This window comes from Tympanuchus pallidicinctus, unplaced genomic scaffold (assembly GCF_026119805.1).
Source record: "Tympanuchus pallidicinctus isolate F22 unplaced genomic scaffold, pur_lepc_1.0 scaffold1, whole genome shotgun sequence".
Taxonomy (NCBI): domain Eukaryota; kingdom Metazoa; phylum Chordata; class Aves; order Galliformes; family Phasianidae; genus Tympanuchus; species Tympanuchus pallidicinctus.
The window spans coordinates 70,844,478-70,865,219 of record NW_026294618.1 but is presented as its reverse complement, the minus strand read 5'-3'; the positions used below and the strand labels follow the sequence as shown (position 1 = coordinate 70,865,219).

The 20,742-nt window shown below is 37.6% G+C and overlaps 1 protein-coding gene across 4 annotated transcripts in view; it reads left to right on the top strand.

The window, feature by feature from the left end:
• The window catches only part of SIPA1L2 (signal induced proliferation associated 1 like 2), a 141,099-nt gene that overhangs the window by 10,294 nt on the left and 110,063 nt on the right, over positions 1-20,742 (top strand). Inside the window, exon 1 of one of the 4 annotated variants that reach the window (XM_052702278.1) lies at positions 5,937-5,971. The exons of the other annotated variants lie outside the window; for them this stretch is intronic. The gene's annotated coding sequence lies outside the window, so the exon portion shown is untranslated. Of the gene's footprint in view, positions 1-5,936; positions 5,972-20,742 lie in introns of those variants that run through there. 4 annotated transcript variants of the gene reach the window in all.

Genomic DNA, 20,742 nt, shown 5'->3' with positions numbered 1-20,742 from the left:
ACTAAACAACTGCATCATGGATCTCTTTACTAAACCAGTTCCTTTCAGTTTTGATTTACTGATGTTGCCTGTGGGGTTTTTTGTATTTTTGCTTGTTTTTTTTTTTTTTTCCTTCATCCATCTCATGTGTGATGGAAGGCTGTTTCAGGGACTTGCTTTACTGAGGACTGGAATTTTTTTTCTTCTAACCTCTATATGAAAGACATGCTGAGATTAAAGATCCTGTTCTCAGAAATTGTCTGCAAAAGTCACCTAGTCCAATTCCCCTACAATGAACTGGGGCAACTACAGCTAGAACAGGGTGCTCAGAGCCCTGTCCAGCCTGATGTTGGATGTCTCCAAAGACAGGGTATCCACTGCCTCTCTGGACTGCTTGTCCCAGTGCTTCGTCACTCTTATTGTAAAAAATTTCTCCATTATATCTAATCTAAGTCTCCCCTCTTTCAGTTTGAAACTATTTTCCCTTGTCGTATCACAATGGATCCTGCTAAATTGTCTGTCTCCTTCTTTCTCGTAGTCCCCTTTTAGATACTGAAAGGCTGCTATCAGGTCTCCTGGGAGCCTTCTCTTCTCCAGGCTGAACAGCCCCAGCTGTCCTAATAGGAGAGGTGTTCCATCCCTTGGATCCTTTGGATGTGCTCTAACAGGTCTGTGTCTCACCTGTACTGAGGATTCCACATCTGCATGCAGTACTCCAGATGAGACCTCAGTGTGGAGAAGAGGGGCAGGATCATGTCCCTCATCCTGCTGGCCATGCTGCTTTTGATGCAGCCCAGGATCCAGCTTTCTGTACTGTGTGGGCACATTACTAGTTCATGTCTAGCTTGCCGTCTACCAGTACCCCCAAATCCTTTTCAGCAGGGCTGCACTTAATCCTTTCTTCTTAAAGCTTATACTGATATTGGGGGTTGCCATAACCCAGGTGCAAAACTTTGCACTTGGATTTGTTGAACCTCATGAGATTTACCTTGGGCTCACTGCTCAAGCTTGTATAGGTCTCTCTGGTTAGCATCTCATCCCTTGAGGTTTTTCAACCATGCTGCACAGCAATATCCTTATTTAGCTTATGTACTTTTCCTTTCTTCCTGATTTTACTGTCAGACCTAATTTTTCTGAGGTTAATCTAGTCAAAAATTTAACTAGTCTTTAAATAAGACAAACATTTAGTTTTTCTTATGCAGTATGTTGACTGGGAAACAGGTCCTTCTCTGTACTTGCTCTGTGGGTTGTTTGGTTTTTTTTTTGGTTATGCCTAAGAAGAATTTAAGCAGTGTTTTATGAAAAATTATCTGGCAAATAAAGTGGCATTGAAGCATTACTTCTACTGGAAATGTTGTGCAATTCTGTGTTCTTGTTGAGTACAATGTCACGGTTATTCTTTCTGATGAACTACCAGATGGAAAAATTCTCCTTTCATTCTTGAATGAATGATTTTGCACACACTAAAGTGAAATGAAATTATTCCTCAAATCTCACTTTGTTCTTTTTCAGTAACATTTTGACCTTCCTTCACAGTGCGAGTGTTTTCCAACTGTGTTATATTCAGATTTCATTAGCAGCTTCCATTTAGTGTCAAGGCCATTATTGAAAATATGAACTAAGACTGGCTTCATTATTGATCTTTGGCTTCATCTAATGAACTACATTATTTCTTGCATTTTTCAGGATAGTGTGTTTTCTCTTGTTCTGTTTTCAGTATGGTACTGTGTCAGGTACTTTCTTTGTTCCAGGTTGTATGAACAGCTTTCTTGTTTTTCTTTTAATACCATTGATGAGTTGATCTAGGAAAATCACGCTGCTATGCAGAGCTCACAGGGTCCCAGCTGAAGCAGTAGTATTCATGAACACATCAATGAATGTAAATGATGTGGCTTACATATCAGATAGTGACAGTACAGTAAATTAAAATGCAGTAGTAGCAGCACTGCACCCTGATTTACCTAAACTTTACTCTTTAATTGCGTGGCATTGTTTGTTTTTACAGTTTTGCTTTGTTTTTCAGGTTCAGTTTGAGGTTTAAGGTGGGAAAGAAAAGGTATCCCCTGAGCCAATTCTCTCCCCCTCATTTATCTTCAGTTTCCTCCTTGTTAAGGCAGTATGTCTGTCTTCTACATTACTGACAAGAGAATTCACAGATTACTGCGTTGTGGATGTTGTGTGGTTTTTTTCTTTTCCTTAATGTTTTATTTTCTTGCTTTTTCTTGCTGCCGTGGTCTTACTCGCATTCTCATAGCTGACTATATACCAATGTTTTTGTTACAAACACCAAAATAAGCATGCAGCTTCCTGTATTTGCTTTATATTGATCACTTTACTGATTTTGTTTGTGGTTGTTCATTTTTACCAGAATCATTGTTCAATTCCACTGAAGTTGATAGAACATATGAAATTGTAAAAAATACTAATTTGTTAAATTTTCCTGGTAATATCTGAATAAGCTTTTGGTGACAGACTTTTATTGGTTATACTAGTCTTCAGGCCTATCTTTTTACTCCTCTATATATTTATAATAAGCAAACTGTTGAACTGCTGTAACTCCATCTCCTACCTTGAGAGTCAATTTTCTCTCCTGATGGATGTTCTGAAAAATCTTTACTAGCATTTCTTAGTAGCACACCGTGAAAGAGTAGTGCTGTGTTGTAGGTAGCTTAACTTCTTTCATCTGCTTATACAATATGAAGAAAAATATCTTTCAGAAAAATGGAATCAGAAAAAATCAGAAGTGGAAATACAGACAGAAGCCAAAGTGTTGAGCATTTTGGAAACAGGTTTTGCTAAGGAAGGCTTTGATGCTAACTGTTCAAAACTGTGAAAGCAATTCATGTTCTGTTATTGGAGCTTGAGTATGATAGCTCTGCGTTGCCAAAAGACTGATGACTAAAGTGACACCAGAAGACTTAATATTTATGATGGTCTATCCCCTAGTTTGTTCTTCCAGGAGGACAAAATCAAATTTTCAGGATGGACTGAAAATTGTTACAATTTCGTGCCTTCTGACATAGTTATATAATCATGGATAATAAAGTGATTTGGATCTACTTTTTGGTGTGGGCTTTTTCTGGAGATGAGGAAAGAACTCCTGCCCTTGATACAGCTAGATACCATTCAGTGCTGTGTTATGGGTGTGCTTTGTGACACTGGCTTCATGGCTACAAGGCATTGCTCTAAATCAGCTGCTGCAATTTTCAGACTTGTATAGCAAATCATATATAATGTAACAGGAAAATCTAACCTGAAGAAAGGTCAATGTTTCAGTGTTAAATAAAGTAGATCTTTCTCATCATTTAAATTTTTCTTAAAGTTAAAAAACAAAATGGAACTAAAAATTGTGACAAAAGCCAATAAAACCTGTGAATGTTATGATCATCTTATGTGTTCTGTTAAATGGAACTGATTGTTAAGATGTGCCAAGTTATGGTTAAAGATTTGGAGGGTACCACTGCTAATTCATCACTTTACTTAATAAACAAAAACTGCTTTCTTTTTTTTTATTCAAACTGTCACGTCTGTTCTTTCAAGATTATGACTGTCCTTCAGGATATGCCTGTGTTTAAGGAAAGATTACTGCTGGAGTGGGCTCTTGGTGCAATTTTATGCCATTCACTTGAAGTTACAAAAGAATTGTGGAAATAAATTGAAGACAAGACCTCAGATGTATGATCACTTTAAGGGTGGAAAAATGGATTTTCTTTATGCTTTGTTTTGGTTTGGAATTATATCTAATAAGTTACATATGATCCATTTTTAGCTTCTGTTGTACAAGTTTGAGAGAAGTCCTACTCTACCGCTAATCTCCTTTCTTTGCAAAAGAACTGTGGTGCTTGATCGGATACCAAATGTGTGTTCAGATACTTAGAACATATCACAGTCTGTCTCTCCACCACCACACACCCACATGCACATTTTGTTTCATTGTTAAAGCTTAAAATATAATATTACTGATGTGAGAGACTATATATTAGGAAGAAATTCTTTACTGTCAGGGCAGTGAGACACTGGAACAGGTTGCCCAGAGAGATTGTGGATGTTCCATCACTGGAAGCATTCAAGGCCGGGCTGGATGGGGATGTGAGCAACCTGGTCTAGTGGGAGGTGTCCCTGCCTGTAGCAGGAGGGTTGGGAAACAGATGATTTTAAATGTCCCTTCCAACCCAAACCATCTGTGATCTCTGGTGCAGTACCAGATACTTTAATGAATTATTACCAAGACAGTAGTCTTGTTTTTGTCTTGTAAGACATTGTTTATTTTAGCTGTTAATTGCTGTTATGTACAACAACGTCTTTTTGTGTTACTACTTTTTTCTCCCTACCTTTGTGTATGAATTTGCACTTCTGGAGATTAAGATACAGAAAGGAATTTGAAGACATTTTCATTTATTGGAAAGCTTTGGTTGTGGAGAAAAGGTAGTGAATGGTTGGGTGGAGGGTATGGGGTTGAACTGTGTTCTTCTGTTCTGCTGTTGATGACTTAAGGAAATAACTGTCAGACCTCTACTTTCCATTTATTCCCCAGGAAACTCCTTTCTGCACCTTTTCTTTGAAGGAGGAATTCAGCACACACATGCTTTATTTTGCTTTCAAATTGTTTTATTTAACCATAGCGTTCTGGCTCTTAGTTTGCTTCTACCTTTCCCCAAGAAACTAATAATTCAAAGTCAGCTCAAATCCTAATGGGATTACTTACTTGGGAATAAACTGATAGAAACAATTGTACTGAGCCTTTTGGAGACAGTAGCTTCAGAAGCACTAAAACAAAATTGCAACTAATTACCAGTAGCTCAGGTGATTTATAGCAACAATATAAAAACTCTTACAGTTGAACTGACCGCAGTAAAGCCTTGCAGTTGTGAGATGTTATGAAACATAAAACTTCAGCTTCTAATTAAATGTTTATGACCTTCAACCTTTTTGGCAATAAATTAAGAAAAATTCTGTTCAGAATGCATTTTTCTCTTAAACTGTAACAACATAATTTCTACTCTTATACTCTCCTCTTCCTACGTAATCTTTCCTTCTACAATGAAACTCTTTATGGCCTTTACTCCATGCTCTATTCTGTCTCCTACACCCTTCTACTGACTGCCATTATCCACTTGTGGGATAACAATCACCTTTCTTTGTTTAATAACTGTAGGCCTATGGTACAGCAGCATAACTCACTCCAACCCTGGATATGTTACTGTACCCAGAGGGGCAGAGTGTGTTGTTTGTCTAACCAGAGGCTGGAGGCAGAGCATGAATCCTGATGAAAGGCAGCTGGCTGTTAGCTCACAACTTCTGCCTGGAAAGCGTGTACCCAGATTTGTTTCCTGACTGCTCATGCCTGTAAGGTTTCATGTTTACTTCTGCCGAGGGGGCATGCTCAGCCTTTGATTAGGCCAAAAGCTCAGGTTAGCCATTGACTTCTGGCAAATAAGTGAGATTCTTGTATGGTACATCTTGTATTAGTACAGCACCTAATGTAGAAAATTTAGGGCAAAATAAGATTTCTTGTTGGCTTTGAATTCTTTCCTCTGATGCAGTGGTCTTTCATCAATAGACAATGGTTTTACTCTATCCTTTCAAGCAAGTTAGAAATGAATGTTTTTCTCTCTCATCAATTTGAGGGTAAGTCAACCTATAGAACGCAAAGTGGTCTTGTATGTTTGTTCTTAACTCAGTGGATTTTAAGTGCCTGCATGCTTTCTAAGCTACAAATCTTAGCCTTTTGTTTCTGTTTGGTACCTGCAAGTACCTGCAAGCTTTATCACATAGTATGGGAACTGTTGGGTTGTGGCCTGAACCACTGATTGAGCTCCTGGGAAAAGGACCTGGTCAGCCTTGGGAGCACAGGTGAAGGCAGTTTAGCTGTGTGACCGGAAAAGGTGGAGCCTGGCTGTACCTCTCTTAGACCTCATTTAAGGGCTGACTGCCAGTGGGGAGATCCCTCCTTTGTGGAGTTTTCCCTATGAGCCTAGATTGTTAGAGACAGGTGAGCACTTCTTTGTAGTGCTTTTCTATTGTGCTTTATTACACCTCCTGTATTGCTATTCCACTGTGTTGATCCTTCTGAGGGTTATACATTTAAATGATATTTAAGTAAAGTCTGGTGCTCAAGTATGATGGTAATTAAAGCCTTGTGAGTCCTTTCCAAATTGAGATATCCTGTACCAAGTCTGCCAAATTTCAAGAAGCATTTGAACAAAGCTCTCAGACACAAGGTTGTGTGTTTTTCAAATAGTCCTGTTTGGAAACAGGAGATGGACCTGATGATGATCTCGGTGTGTTCCTTCTCTGGATACTCTGCAGTTCTAAGCACTCTCTGTATCATCAACATCTCATAATTTGACCAATGGTCCTGTAAAACTAGATGTTTTTCTAAACACCTTGCATGGTACATACAGTCAGTATGAAGACTTGAGAGCTCTGGAAACCTTAACAGAGGCTCCTTGTTAATTTACTTTTCTTTTTTCCTCCCTCCTTGTGACTATTGTAGCCACCAGCTTGTTTTGATAACGTTTTTATAATCAAAGATGAGCAACTTGCAAAGTACTAGCAGATGAAGAAAGTAGGTTAAAAAAGGTAACATCATATTATTAGAGTAGTTATATATATATATAAAATCTAAAATATATAGAGAGTAGTTATATATGTATGTATATATAATACTTGCAATCAAGTAAGTTTGTCTCATCAAACAGTGATTTCTCAATGAATTGATGGCTTTAGGTCCTCATTTGTTTAGCTCTCTGTACTTGAATACATCAAGGAAAAATGGGTATTTTTTGCTTTCATGATGATCTTAGATGCAGGAAGAATGAGGAGGCCTTGCGAGTGGGAACACGTGTTTACTAAGAATAACTTCCATACATACAAATATGTTCAAAATGTTCCCATTTTGTTGTTAAATTAATATTTATTTGGAGGAAAAAAACCTTTAGATTTATTTTTATATATTTTATATATTAATTGCTGCGTCAGATGACATCATTTGTTATAAATTTTTTATTATATCAAAAGAATCCCCTTCATGTCCATCTGCCTGTTCTTTGACTAGGTCAAATGGAGTTGTAGATCTAAATTTTGCCAGTGTTGATGTTTTTCAGCACAAAGACACACAAAGCAAGGTTGAGGTTTGCAAACCTTTTTTTTTTTTGGTTCATATGTACTTTTCCATTACTATATCGAGAGCAGTTTATGACAAAATAACCTATTAATATCAGAGTTCACAAGTGAGTAACTTGGCTAGCCAGTCTTACTGGCCTAACCCTATGGTCTCAATGGAACAAATAAAGATCTGTCTGAAAACTGAATGCTATTTTTGTAGTGAACTGATAGGAGATAAACAAAAGCCCTGCAAAGTGAGCCTGTCTTTGTATAGAACTGTCACAGTTCCACAGAGCTGATACAGATTCTTTTCACCTGTCGCTTTCAGTACAATAGAATCAAAGCCTGGGTATAAACTTAATCCCATGCACTCATCTTTTTTTTTTTTTTGTTTCTCTAAAACCAAGTTCTGATGAAGGTTATTTTTCATCTTTCCCTTTGTAGTCCCAAGGTCCAGAATTGTGATTTCTTTTTCTTCTGTGTTTGCATAGAAAAGTTCACTGAAAATTTTTCAGTATCTCTTGGATTCAGAAATCACCATTGGATACTGTTTCTCCTGTTTTGGGGAATAAAAAAGCATGTCAGACAACAATATTGTTCCCTCCGAGTACTCTGAAATATAATGTATGTTTTCTGTTCTTCTTGTAGTCCATACATATTTAAAATACACTAAGTTGAAAATACTTCTGTCTTCAATAAAAAGCATCTTTGTACCTATTTTGTTTTTAAAAATGAGTTGTTTAGAAACTGTCTAGCTAATAATCATGACAGAGACAATAAACACAAATAACTTTATTGGAAGAGGAAGGCTGGGTGATATTTAAGATACTTGGATCTAATAACTATTAAGTGTATGTATTGCAATTGTACAGTTGTCTCAAGCACTTTTTAAGTACCATTCAGTCTCATTCTTAACGTTCTTGCAGCGTAGTTAGAATTTCTTGGGAGTAACCTTCTACTAAAAGGAAATAAAATGCAACAGAACCCACTGTTGGGTTTGGGAGAGACTGAGTAAATGGGTGTGTGTGTATGTGCTTGTGCACATAGCAGAAATGCAGAAGGGCAGAGCATGTGACTAACAGTTTTGTTTTCTGTTCCATGAACAAACATAAAAAAGCAAACTCCTCTTAGAAGAGTGGATCACTTAGAAGTGGATTACTTTTTCTTTTGTTCTTTCAGTGATCCTGGGTTTACAACTCAACAGAAAGAAACAAGTTATTCTTGGCCTGTAGAATCAGCTTAATACAAGATCTTGTTGGGCTTTGTTTTATTTTGTTTTTGTGTATCCTGTTAAACTTTAAAATTGTATTAGAATATCACTGTCACAAAAATGGGATTACTTTTCAAGCCATCTGATATTTAAGTTTTGGAGTTCTTTTGGATGCTTGATAGCTTTATGTGGAAATGGTGGATCGCTTGACAACTATGTTTTGTTACTCTTTATTGCAGTTTTTGGAACTGAATTTATGGTAGATAATGTCCTTAGAGGGTATAAATTGTTATACGAGTGCATCACTGAGCTAAAACTGCATGACTGCACGCAAAGTAACTGATTTACAAAGCACTCTGACACTATTTTATCCCAACCTTCCTCCTGATAGCAACTGAAACTTTGTAATGGAGGGGTTTGTCTTGGTTTAGTTTTGACTCAGTGGCTGAGATAAAGGCTGTATATTTCTAGAATTTTGGCAGCCTTAAAAGTCTGTTTCAAGTCAGGTTAAATTCCTTGTAGTTAATGAGTATTTTTAACGAGTCCAAAGATTATATTCACTAGACTGGAGGTCAGTGTACTGAATGAGTAGACTTTTAAGACAGAAGATGTGGCATGATGTGGTGCCAAATCTACTGAATGCTGTTCAGTCTGGGCTACTTAGCAGAATGCAAGTAGGTGCAAAGCCTTGCTGTTTTCTAAACTCTGCCCAAAAATATGGAGCATGAACAGCCTTGTGACAAACCTTTATTTTTAAGCAACTTATAGGCAGCCATTATTCCTGTTTCACAAATACTCATAGCCATAACTGCTTCACAGTTAAGGCCATTTGTATAAGTTCAGAAGCAGATGGCCTCTTTAGAAATACAAACTCAGAGAATATTTTAACTGAAGATGGAACGAAAATAACTGTATATGGCACATGGCAATGTAGAACTGTCATTCTTGCTAATTATTCAGTAATTCAAATGTGTTGTATTTTTTATGTTCCTCAGACATTAGGGTCTGTAAAAATCCTTCATAAATAAGGCCTTCGCATACTTCTTGGTACAGCACACCAAACTTGGTCTTAGTGATTTTTTGTTTTATTGGTTGCAAGCTGTTATCTATTCCTTTTCTTTGTTTCTTTTCTCATACCATAATGGCTATGGGATGCTTCTAGTCTGATTGTCAAGTTGGTTTATTTAGACATGTCTGAAGTACATGTTGTGTATTTCTCATTTGGAACCAGACAAACTATGCTGTGTTTGTAGTATGTTCTTGAAGTTTTGTTTTCAAGAACAATGGGTTTAAAAATGCAAACTGGAAATCTTATTTCATTAACAACCCATTTAAAGGAAATAGATAACACGCATCTTGTAACCCTAAATGGAAAATGAATCCAAACAATACAATTCTGACTAGAAACCAAATTTTAATTTTAAGATAAATGTGAAGTTGCTAACTATTCTGTTAACCAGTTAGTAAAGAAAAAAGGAATGGAGAGCAGCAGTGTAGGACACACTTGTCATAAAAGGGAAACATGAATCTCTACCTGTAAGTAAGTTTTATCATATAGATCCAATTTCTGTAGAACACAAAGCTAAATTTTCTTGCTCTGTTTTCTTTCCACAGTTCTACTGTGTCTGATTTTCATAAGATACTTAAGTTGCTCTGAAAGTAATGCCTCTTACTTATTTCCTTGGAAACCTCAACAGATGCAAAGAGTACAATAACACTATTTAGTAGAGCAAATTCTCCACTAAAAAAGCACTATTTTTCAATGTAGTCACCACCATTAGCCAGTTCACACGGATGCGTTATCAATACGCTCTCTGTTTTGTGATGTGACAGCTGTGCACAGCTATCTGGAATGTGACTTGTCTTTCACATCGCTGTTTTCTCTGAAACACACCACCAACCATCTCAGTGTACCAATGTCCAATGTTTGATCACCATAAGCATTCAGCAAGTGTAGATAAAAGTTAGGAGGTGCAAATTTTCTGCATGGCGGACTTCAGTGCCACACCTTCACTTCATGTGCACTTGTCAGATGCCTTTTGTTCAGGCTGCCTCTCTGTCATGTGGCAACAGAATGGACTGGAAGTATTGGAGAGAAGATTCAATCTCTACTGTTGTACCAACAACATCCACCTATGGTTTTGTAGTCCAACATAGTAAAACAGGTGACATTACTTTCAAAGCATCCCTTGTAGATAATGAAAGATTTCACAATGCTGCACATTTGCTTTGTTTATTAGAACTGCTTGTGAATGAACAATCCTTGCATCTATATCAGGGATGAGTGAAATACAGTGGTGAGAAAATTAGTTAAATCAAAATGTTTTGCACTAAAACACATGGAAAGTGGTGTATAGGTTCTTTTTTGTCTGGCAAGTAGAATACGTGCAGGACTGTAATATAAGTATGTAGATAGGGCCTTAGTGATGATGGGAATCTAAAACACTTAGAAAAATGTTTTTTATCGAAGTAATTGCAGAATTCATTTCCATTTGTGTGTATATATGTAATGTATTGTGATTCCATTCTCATTGTTATGTCAAGTTTACGCTTTTATGGGCTTCAGCTTTTTTTTTAATGTAAGATAACTACTGTAGCTTAAAATATCCTGTGTTGCAACTTCCATAAAGAGTATCATTTCCCTCAGTTCACCTGTTGGGTAAAATTATGGTTATTTTTGTCTTTGTTGTAATTGATACTAGACTTACGATGCAGCTGAAATCTGTCCCCAAAATGGTGATCTGTGGATATGAGTTGATATTATTTAGGTGCTGGAAATTTTTGACTGATTCCAAATTAGTCAATCTGAATGGAAAGAGTATTTTTGCTAGTGTGTTATAGTGTACTTCTTAGCCCAGATCTCTGCAGTTCATAGAAGGGTCATTATTAATTCCTTATGTTTTATGGAATGTTTTTCTTATATATTCCATTATATTTTGCACTTAGTGTGTGCATTTGATCTGGCTTATTCCATTCTACTATTTTGCCATGTAATTGAATGCTGACTATTAAAAGCAATGGCTGTAAATTATGAGACTCATATTTTTGAAATGAATTTGATGACCAGTTATGCTATTTTTGTCTCTGTGCTTCAAAGGGAAGTGAGAGACATTTAAATGCAATTGGAGGCTTTGTCTGTCTTTTCAGTGTTGGATCCTAGAATTAAGGTTGAAAGAGGACTGTACAGAATTTTGAGTAGGTTTTTCAATCAAGTGTATAAGTTTCTATGAAATGAGCTATGGTGATATAATTCTGTTGACTGAAGAAAAGATGAAATCAATTGCTAAATTTAGTGAACTGTTAACTGGTTATTTCAGTGCAGAATTATAATATGGATATCTGGAAGGTATATTAAATGTTTTGATGTTAAATATCTGATTTTGTTCCCCATAGTTCAGGGGAGATGTTGGGGAAGTGGGGAGCACCAGTAGCTTGGGTAGTAGCTCCACTGCTTGGAGCACATGACCTGTCACAAGATGTTGACAGAGCGAGGCTTGGCTTTCCTGGCAAAGCAGCGACTAGTAGGTGACCTGAGAGCATCACACAGGTACTTGAAGAGCAGTTACAAAAACAACAGTGGACCAATGACCATGGACAGTGATTTGGTAGGGCTCCCATTAGATGTGAAGAAGAACTGGATGTGAAGAACTACCGGAAGTAGTGCAGCCCAGGAATTGGCTGCTTGGAGAAGTTGCTGAATTTACATCTTTCGAGGTATTCAAGACTCAATGAAATAAAGCCATACCTGACCTTTTCTAGTGCTGATGACAGCCCTGATCTCAGCAGGAGTGTGACTTTCTGAAGTCTCTTGTAACCGTCACTGTCATGATTCTATGATCTGTGCTCAAAAACATACAATTAAACTCATTCAATCACTTGTGGATTGGTTGAGGTTTCAGCTTCCTGCCTGTACTTATGTGGTTGTGTTGCCACTAGAGCAGTGGTACCAACTTATAAAAACCTACATTTGATTAGGTTTCTGCTCATCCTCTATTCCCTATCTTTGATTACCACATTCTGAAGTGACTGTGGCTCATTTTTATTTGAAAAAGCAAGCAACGCTGTCAAGATGGCATACTGTACACACAGTGAGGCATTATTCCCAAAGCTCTAATCCTGTTTATGAGAGAAAATAACAAATACGAATAAAAAATCCTCTCCACTGATACTTGAAACCTGCCCTACTTCTCACTCTTGAAGAAAAACAGAGCTGATAAAGAGTTATTTTTTCTTTGTATCACACAGAGAGAGGAAAAGAACAACAAAGCATCCTCTCTACCCAAACAAAAGTTACTGACAAAATATTGAGCTGCCCTATGGGAACAGCAGAAAGTTTTTCAGAATTTGAAATTTTAAAATTATCTGTGTGAATGACAAACTTAGCTAAATTTGTGCTGTGAGTTGCATGTTTCTTTTATAACTTCTGAATAATTTTTGCATCTTTTTCTAAGCACTTATCCCATGTCAGTTGCTTTCCATTCCACTTTCTTTTAATAGAAAATTATCAATACTACTTCATCTTTATTGTTGACCTTTTTCTTCTTCTTTATAATGGATTTAGGCAGAGATTTGTCTTGTGTAGTAACTTCAGTTTGGGCTGATAACTCATCTTCGTCATTAAAATTTTAACATTTACATTTTTGTATTTTCTCTTTATTTAGTGGGTATCAAAAACACTGCAGATCTCTCAATTTGAGACTCATGTTACTCAACACAGGATGTTAAAAGCCTTTTTTTTTTTTTTTCTTCTAATTGTATGGCATGATACTCAGCTTTGCTGTGATTATACCAAGCCATTCGTAATTAAGCTGTTCACCTAATTTTGTGGTGAAGTATGGAAGAGCACAAAGTATATTAAAGTAAATATGAGGAGTGAATGCTGAGTCCTTTCTGGCAGAGATCAAAGAACCTATGCCGACATTCAAGACAAGGTGTCACTGAACAGATCAGAAATTGGCTATGTTATCTGCTCTGTACTGCATCTGCTGTGATTTATAGTCCAAATGTGGTAACTTAGAGTGTCAAAGTTGATATGATTTCATGTTTTCTTTGTGGTCTTGATTACCATGTGGTTTTGCTTCACGGTCAGTATGAGGTGTTGCAAAGTGGGGGAAGAAATGCCTGGAGTTGAGCATTGTTTCAAAGAAAAAGGGGGGAGGGGGAAGAGCTAGGAATGAAAATGATATTCATGTTAAGCACAAGAATGGCAGCGTGAGAGGTGGCGTGTTGAAAATGTAGATTGTAATGATTTAGCTCTGTTATTTTTTTTTTAATGAATATAAATAAATTGACACACACGTATTGTAGGTAAGAAGGTATCATGATAGGTTATTTCTAATATAATTTCAATATAGTGCGCAGACCATTTCCCAGTTGAAAAAGGAGTTTCAAAAGGCAGAGCTTTTCTCTAGCTTGCATTTCCTGTTTTTCTGATGAACAGCACTCCTGAATTTTAAAGAACTCTTTCAAGTTAGAGCAGGGCTAATTGATTTTTTTTTATTTTTTTTTTCCTTCTGGAGAAGTATAGAGTTGCTGTTAAGTAGTAGGAAAATTAGCAAGTCCTAAAGGTAAACCTGTTTATGCTCCCAAGAGCACTGTCCACCTTATGTCACTTCTATAACGAGTGCTCTTTACTATCCATCTCAGAGAAAGGATTATCCAAAATTATAGGTAGCTCAGCAGGTTCCATAAACAATTCTTCTCACCAGTCAGTCTGAGACTTAGGTAGACAAAAACAGAATGGATATTACTTTTCAAATAAGTACTGCTGAGTAATTAATTGCATCTAATTAGCAAATCTTTCCTTAAGTATTCAGACTGCAGTGATCTAATTTATTTCCCCAGGTAACTGATCACATTGCATTCTGTTTCAAGCTGAACTGTCATGTTGTTTTTAACAGGCTCTAAGTAACTGCGTGTTTTAATGAAAATGTTATGATTGAAACAGTGTGATCCATGTGTTAACCTTCAAATTGTTCAGCCCACCTAGTCCTTGTAGTTGGCTTCCTGTTGCATTGAACTGTGAGATGATGTTTGGGTCAGTGTTGTCTCTGGTTATTGAATTCTGTTCCATGTTCAGCATTCAGCTACATGTCCAGGGTTGAGCATTGCATCCATCTAGGTAGTGGATCATATCATTCCTTCACTGCACGCATAGGCACTGTTTCATAGAACTAGGAGCAATATTTACCATGACAGTGAAATCAGAATATTCTGAGTTGGAAGGGATCTAAAAGGATGATAGAACCTAGCTTCTGACTCCACACAGCACCGCCCAAAATTCAAATCCTATATTTGAAAACATTCTCCAAATGCTTCTTGAACTCTGGCAACTTGGTGCCCAGCACCGTCACCATCTTGGTGAAGAAACTTTTCCCAGTCCCACCTGCCCACCCCTTCCCTGACAGGGCACCCTTGTCTAAATTCTCCCAACTGGCCCTAAAATTGGGGCCTTGGGGAACTCCACTAGTGATGAGCCTCCAGCCTGATATAAGCCTGTCTAATATCTCCCCTTGAGCCCCACTCAACAGGCAATCATTCACCCATCACATTATCTTTTTGTCTAGCTACATGCTGGATGCTTTGTCCAGAAGGATTCTATATGGTACAGTATTGAAAACTTTGCTTAAATTCAAAAAGATTTCATCAACTGACTTCCCTTGGTCAACTAGGTGGGTAACTTGTCAAAAAAAAAAAAAAAAAAGGATGTTAAGTTCATTAAACATAACCTTTAAGTCCTGTATCCAAGTTACTGATGAAAACTATCCATAAAATGGAGGTCTGTGGAACCCCAGTGGTCACTGGGTTTACTATAACTAAATGGGTCTGTAGCTGATGAACTTTGGCCAGCCTGGGTCAAATAAAGTATCTTTGGCATAGGTAGTTTGTGATAGCATTAACTCCCAAGATTTCTTTTCAAATGGAATGATAAACTGCTACATTAGTCATCTGCTTGATTGTTTTTTGAATTGTGTTTTTCCACGCTTTGATGTGCAATATTTACTGATCTTAGAATGTAACTCTTACTATAATAGGTTTAAGTATTTCTGAAACTCACAGGCATGTACAAACTGAGTTATCAGTTGTCTTGAACCAACGTGAGTTATTTTTCCTTTTGCTCATGACTTCTTTGAAACTTGATTGTGCTTGGGAAGAAACTCTGTAGATGAAGAGTATCAGCCTGAGTTGTAAATATACTTTGCAACTTGCAACCAGCATTTGTACTATTGAAACTTGTAAAATAAGAGAGTGTTGGTTTTTTTATTTTTTAATGTACAAATCAAGATTCTGGCCATCTTTGACTTTGCTTATTTCATGCTGGGCAGCATGAAATCAAGAAAAATTATGTATTCAGAGGAAAAGCCTTGTTAATAAGTCAGCATAAAAGAAAAAGTGGTGTCCCAAACCAGATTTTTTTACAAATTTTAAAGCATAGATACTAGCTTGTGCAGCAAGTACATTCCCAAACATTGAATAAATATTTTATTTGATAGTATTATAAAAGTATTGCGTGGAAAGAGGAATGGTAAGGGTGGAGATTTGGAAGAGCTGAAAAACAAAACAAATCAAGTGAATGCTTAATTGGGATTATTAGTTGTATCTTTGGGTCCATGGTTTTTTACTACATTTCTCTTTCTAAATCTTGGTGACTCTTGTCTTCCTGCGTCTCATTACCCAGAGCTAAGAAAAGAAAGCACCTTGTGGATCTTGCTTATGGCTTGTTCATTTTTTATTTTTATTTTGTTCCACAGTGAGGCATGCTGCTACTTCCTTATTCTTTTGTTTTCTGTTTCTTGGTCTGTATTTCAAAAAGAAGCAGCATGTTTTCTTTCTGAAATGAAGAATTAGAATTACAATAGATTTCATGTCTGAAACACCTGCACAGTAAGAAATGAAGCAGAACTTTTCAGCTCTTGCTGTTCCATGGCAAGGCTTCTGTTGCCTTTCCTTCCTGTAAACAAAGGCAGTCACTTGAAGAGTGGGGAATAGGCTGTTTACAGGATATTTTCTGTATGAAAGGAAGGAAAAGTGCCTTTACAGAGATCAACCTATTGTGTTTGGAATATTGGAATTTATATGGAGATAAATTGAGTTTAGCTTTTTGAGGGGAAACAAGCAGGAAAACACATGTAATCAATTCAGTCTTGACCCTGAGAAGTGCTAGATAACCCCTTTAGTTGCTGAAATCAAAGCAGGAGTTAGAACATGAGACATTTTGGTTTAGTTGAAAATCCTATATGATCATTTTAAGAACTTGATCAGATATAGGCTATGCATCAGAATAAAAGATAAGAGTTTATGGAATTTGGATTTATAAATTAGCCACTGCTGAATTACCATCATCATTCCTAAAGAAATGTCATAATTAGATTGAGAATATGTGCAGTCCTCACGTACATTTCAAAATTTTACTTGACTTGTGATATATACTAACAATAGTTCTCATATGAATCATGTTGTTTTATTCTTATGTTGTGAAATTAATTTCTGTGGCTAGTTGTTTGGTTTTCATGCATCTTCTCTAGCACCAGCAGGAACCTTTTATAACTGATAAGAACTGTGAATTTTAGGCATTCTAATTGTCTCCAAACATTTCAGAATAATCTGGTTTCATTGTGTATGGGAACTGTTGAGTTGTGGCCTGAACCACTGATTGAGCACCTGGAGAAAGGACCTGGTCAGCCCTGGGAGCACAGGTGAAGGCAGTTTAGCTGTGTGACCGGAAGTGGTGGGGCCAGGCTTCACTCCTCCTTGACCCATGTAAGGGTTGACTGCCACTGGGGAAGGATCTCTTTCTGGAGATCCCTCCTTTTAGTGAGCCTAGATGCTCGGTACAGGTGAGCATTTCTTCTTTGATTGTCTCTTTTCCACCATGATAATCTTTCCAACTATAAAACCTGTAAAGTACCATCTTAACCATGCTACTCTTCCAACTGTACATTTGTTGACTGTATGGAGATCTCATGTCCAGGTTGCATGGGGCCTTGGGGCAGCCTTCTCTAGTATTAAGTGTGGAGGTTGGAGGCCCTGCATGCAGCGGGGAGGTTGAAGCTTGGTGATTCTTTTCGTCCCTTCCAACCCATGTCATTCTACGATTCTGTGATTCTGATTCTGTGTCTATATGAGAGCAGTTCTGAAAGTAATGCCTCCTATTTTATGATGTCAGAGACAGATGTTGATGTTATGGTAGCAGGGATTGAATCTTCCCACTGATACTCCATTCTGTTTCATTGTTGTCTGACAGATAACAGCTGAGGGACATTCTGACCAATTGGCATCTGACATAGAAATGCGGATGAAGCAAAGGTGTGGCATTGAATTCCTCTGTGAGGAAAAGTTGCTGACCTGTTGACATCTATTGATGCTTGCTGAAGATTTCTGGAGAACAAAGAGTGGATGTGAGCACAGTGCGGTGGTTGTTTGGTGGTGCATTTCAGCAGTGGTGACAGACATGGGGAAAAACAAACCATGTTTTGGTTGGCCACGCACAGCTATCACACCAGAAAGTGAAGAGCATCTTGATTCAGCTCATCTGTGTGAGCTGGCTGATGGTGGTGACTGTGTTGAAGAAGTGTTTTGTTTTGTTTTTTTTTTTTTTTAGCAGAGAATTTGCTCTATCAAACAGTATTACTGTACTCTATGTATATGTTGTAGTTTCCATGGTAATAAGTAGGAGGCATTTCTTTCAGTGTGACAGGTGTATATAAGCTGATAGGATAGGCAACAGATTTGCCTAGGAAACAGGCAAAATAGTTAAAAATAAACAGTTAGTGACAAGTTATATCGTATGCATATTTCCTCTATTTTATCTATAATTCTTCTACTGTAGTCAAGCGTGTCCAAGATTTCCAACTTCAGACTTGCTATATAGATCATAGTGAATATGCAGTAAGCTGTTCTGGGTGTCTTGCTATGGAGCTCATCCATGTAGTGACCATCTGTCCAGTGTTCAGGGCACTTGGAAGCCAACTTTAGAACTAGGCTTTTCTGACCTGGATGCTGTCCATCTAGGCCATCCTTTCTGGGCAGTCCTTTTCATACTAGACAATACGTCTTTCATTTTTCAGAGGAAGAAAACTCGCCAGAAAATAATTAGATGTCTGATACTAATGCTCTGCTTTTCCTGTGAATAGGAAAATAGGAAGAGAAAATATTAAAAGATTGGGCGTAAATAACACCAAAGGTTCAGGGGCAGATTATTTTCACATCAGGTTTGAGAAGGAAGAATTCACAGTGATTTAATGTCCAGCATTATATGCTTTGTATTCCAGCCTTTTTTTTTTTTTTTTCCCCTGCTTGTTTTCTTCTTGTTTTTTCTGCTAGTTTCTTGCACAACTAGTTGTGGTTATAGGAATTTGAGATCAAGATCAGTGTATTTCTAACCTTTGGAAATGGTGTGCAGTATATGGCAGGCAACAGTTTGAATGCCTGACCTTTTGCCAAATGGGAATTATGATGATTGGCCTTCTTAAACTCACATTTTAGGTATCTTACACGAGCATTTCTTTGCCTTGTCATTGGCCAAGTTGGCTTCCTCAGTGACATTTGCTGTAGAAGCAAAGTCCTGGTTTTTGATTCCAGGGGGCACTTAGAAAAACAGAAAGAGAGGACTGAAAGACCTGTAGATACATGTATTACTTCGTGGAGGAAAAAAAGCAATCTGGGTTGTTCTCTGGGAATAGTGAATGGATGTCCAGGCATATAATAATTTTCTTACTCAGAGGATTCTTCTGAAGTCTAATATTGCAATCAAGTTTTATGGTATATTGAAGAAAATAAGCATGGTTTCCCCTTGTTTCTGATATGCAGTTTGTTACCTGAAATGAATTTAAAGCAACCTGTGTTTTGAATAATTTTTAAATTGCATATCTTCGCGCATGTAGGACAAGATACTGTGAAGAAAACTCTTAGAATGCTGGTAAAGCCATTAATTCTTCTTACATATGCCAATTTATTTTTCTTCTCAGTTCTTAATTTCTTTTCCCAGTGCAGTGCACTGTTTTCAAACTCTGGATTAAAAAAATACCAATATGTGGACAAAGGCTAGTGTTTTCCAATTTGTCTGTCTCTTGAAAGAACCATGTAATTCTCTGAAGTTACTTTGCTTTATGGACCAGTGGATTCTACATTCTACACTCATAAATAGGTGATCAGAATCATTTGTGACAGGGTGTTTTTAAATTTTTTATTTTTATCTAACATAGAACCCTTAGAGTTGGAAAGGGCCATAATATTTAGACTTGTAGTTGACTTAGAATCTTGGAACTCTTTGTGCTTTTTCATTTTCTGTATTTTTGTGCATTTTCATTTTCATATTCTGTAAAATACTTTCTAGAATTGTTTTTATCCTTATGGTGGTTGTTTAGTAGAGGAAATAGCATAGCTTCCTGCTGTGTTTTCCTTTCTTTCAAAATGAATGTAGCATTGTGTTTTTTCAAGCTCGATTTTACTATCTGAGATTATGGTAAAATAAATTCCCTTTGAAACTGTGTTAACACAGATAACATATGTAGCTAGTTAACCATAATGGTAGATAGTGATTTTATATACGATATCTCTATATGTTGATTTAAGAGACCTGTCTGAAATACAATCAGAGAATGGCATTGGTTGAAAAGGACCACAATGATAATCTAATTTCAACCCCCCTCTTCCCCTCCGCTCTGTGCGGGGTTGCCAACCACTAGACCAGACTTCTCAGAGCCACATCCAGCCTGATCACCTTCAGGGATGGGGCAACCTGTTACAGTGCATCACCACCCTCTGTGTGGAAAGACTTACTCCTAGTATATAACCTAAACATCCCCTGTCTCAGTTTAAAACCATTCCCCCATGTCCTATCACCATTAAACAGTCGTACCCCCTCCTGTTTATATCTTCTCTTCAAGTACTGGAAGGCCACAATGAGGTCTCCTTGGAGCTTTCTCTTCTCCAAGCTAATCAAACTCAATTCCCTCAACCTTTCTTCATAGGAGAGATGCTCCAGCCTTCTAATCATCTTAGTGGCCCTCCTCTGGGCCCATTCCAAGAGCTGTCTTTCTTCTGCTGGGGGTTCCAGGCCTGGACACAGTACTCCAGATGGGGCCTCCCAAGAGCCGAGTAGAGGGGGACAGTCACCTCCCTCTCCTTGCTGGCCACTCCTGCTTTAATGCAGCCCAGAACACAGCTGGTCTTCTGGGCTGCGAGTGCACTGCTGGCTCATGTCCAGCTTCTCATTTACCAGGACCCCCAAGTTCTTCTCTGTGGAGCTACTCTCAGGGAGATCTTCCCCCATTTTATGTAAATACCATTTGTGGTATTTACATACCCAAGTGCAGCACCTTGCATTTGGCCTTGTTGGACCTTATCAGGTTCTCAAGGGCCTTCTTCTCCAGCCTGTCCAGGTCCCTCTGGATGGCTTCCCTTCCTTCCACTGTACTGACTGCACTGCTCAACTTGGCATCTGC